Source organism: Pholcus phalangioides, unplaced genomic scaffold (assembly GCF_987345545.1).
Source record: "Pholcus phalangioides strain wild (caught in Gottingen) unplaced genomic scaffold, Ppha-v1.0 ptg000041l_1, whole genome shotgun sequence".
Taxonomy (NCBI): Eukaryota; Metazoa; Arthropoda; class Arachnida; order Araneae; family Pholcidae; genus Pholcus; species Pholcus phalangioides.
The window spans coordinates 1,968,256-1,970,849 of NW_028301627.1; positions in this window are offsets into that span (position 1 = coordinate 1,968,256).

The window sequence follows — 2,594 nt, forward strand, 5'->3', positions numbered from 1 at the left end:
TCACGCTGCACACGGTGCAGGTAACCTGCTTTTAGGTTTGTTGCGGGTTGACAGTAGATAGGCTTGTTGCGCAGCGTGAACCGAATTAGACTATTTCACGCCGGCAGAAACGTGTTACATAATCACGGTACGCGTTTTTGTTTTCCTAGCGAGGCGCATCAGATCAGGGCGACTATATAAAGTATATGGCTTTGGCATCAGCTACTCTGTCGTCTGCATGCTCCGGTTTGAAGGGAAGGAAAAGAAGACACACAAGAGTAAAGCCGGGTTTTCCTAGGAGCAGGTTTCCTGTGCCACGCGCAACTTGAATCGTTCAGCGCGACACGCCGTCCACTCACCAATCAGAAAAGCAGAATGACTGTTTTCCTACAGAGTGCAATACGCCTCACGACAGCGCTTAATTGGCGGACTGCTTCTGGAAGAGTCAAATGCGTCGTGCGCCGCAGTTTTGTCGATATTCTTTTCACTCTCGTGTGTCTTCTTTCCCTTCCCTTCAAACCGGAGCATGCAGACGACAGAGTAGCTGATGCCAAAGCCATATACTATAATATAGCCGCCCTGATCTGATGCGCCTCGCTAGGAAAACACAAACGCGTAGCGTGATTATGTAACACGTTTCTGTCGGTGCGAAATGGTCTAATTCGGTTCACGCTGCGCAACAAACCTATTCCTAGGAAAACCCGGCTTTAACCCTTTACCGATTCTTGAAGGATACTGGGAGGTTCGTGAAAATAACCTATTTTTGCTTTCTGAAATGGACTCGTCCAAACTTTTCCCGCTCACCTAATCCCCCGTCCTTCCTTACAATTCAGTTCCTATTCATGCCGGCCACAGCGTTGCTGTTCATTTTTTCGTTTCAAGATACCCTGTGGAGACAAATTGTAAACTGAAATCACCCTTCTTTATACAGCATTTTTCTTTTATGTAAAGGAGTAGGCACCCAACTCTTTTTTCTTCATGAAAGACATGTATATATGCATACGAGTTAATTTTATCCCTGCACGCGTATACGGGTCCAGCCAACACCCACTAGAAAATTCTCTAGTAGGTGTTGGTCCAGCTGAAGGTCCGGTTAGTTATTTATTCGTGAGCGGCGGTATATCACCCTTTCTCTTCAAGATATTCTCGCCAACTTTGCCAGTTATTTTTTCCTTTTCTCGATTTTTTTTATTTTGTAGAAGTGAACTATTAATATATGAATTTTTAATTCAAAAGACAACTTCAAAAATTAGAAAACACAAGTGCTTCCACATATAAACTTTCGTGTATCTCGATATGAAAACAAATAAGCTTTACCAAAAAAAATTCAGGCCCCATTCCAATTTTACGTTAGCATCAGGAGGGGGAGGGGGTGTATTCGCTGATTTTTGATTACGAGAAGGGCGACAGTACGAAGCTTGTAAAAACATGAAATTGGGTCCAGCCTGGTGTCATTTTTTTGAGTGGAGTGTCTGTGCTATGCTGACTTTTGACAAAGACAGAGGAGTAAAAATATTGGCAAAATTCCGCCGACAAAAGAGGAATCTAATTTATTTTTGGTTCTGTCAGAGAAATTACGAATAACTGACGTTCTCCCCAGGGCCGCAACCAGATGCTTGGTCACCTGGGGCAAGTGCGCATTTTGGCACCCCTTTGTAATGTTGAAGGTAAGGTTTGAGAATGAAATTTGCGCCCCCTCTGGTCCAGCGCGCGGGGCACTGGATCCGTCTGCTCCCCCCCTAGTTACGGCTCTGGTTCGCCTCCTCCATTAGAAAACAAAAAGTGAAGATGTAACGAAATATTTTCGCACACTTGTTGCTGGTGATATGTTGAAACTTACAGGCGTACAACTAGGAACATGATCGCAACGTATTAGAGGTGAGGGGATAAACTTAATTTTTCCGCTTTCAAAGTTGCAAAAAGTGCTTATGCACAGTATATCTCCTTGAAAAACTTCACCCTGCTACTGTGCCTCTAGTTCCAGCCATATTGAACTTCCTCCAACTCTTCTTGTGATTGGGGGGGGGGGGGGATATGGAAGGGCATTATGTTTACCCATGCATACAAAAGCGCCATGATATTCACAAATATACGGATAACCCTTCAATCGTGATTCAACCTCCCTCCTCCCAACTGTGGCCCTCTTGCATTTTCAGTGTATCTCCGTCATAGGCGTCTGCAGAATTTTCTCGAGGGGGTAGGGGTTCAAAATTTTTTCCTTCTGGGGGGGGGGGAAGGTTACGTTTTTTCCTGCAAAATAACACTATAATCTCGGTTTGAGGGAAGGGATTAGAAGCTCAATATCCCCCCCCCCCCCACGTACGCCAATGATCTTTGTCCACGCTTATGCTTGTGATAAAAAGTAATCAGAGAGGGAATCCCCTTCTTATTGGTAAACATAGCATATAAAAGGTATTTAGTTTCGATATAGCATTTTTTTACCGAAATAATTTTTTTATAATTTTTGGTTGACTTGGAGGAGGGAATACGGACCCTCTATGCACCTCCCTGCTTACGCCTCTGCTTATGACGATATATTATCCACTATCCTATCTCCTTATAGCTATGATATACGTGTACTTGTGGTCTCTTGTTCGTGACTATATACTCGCTGT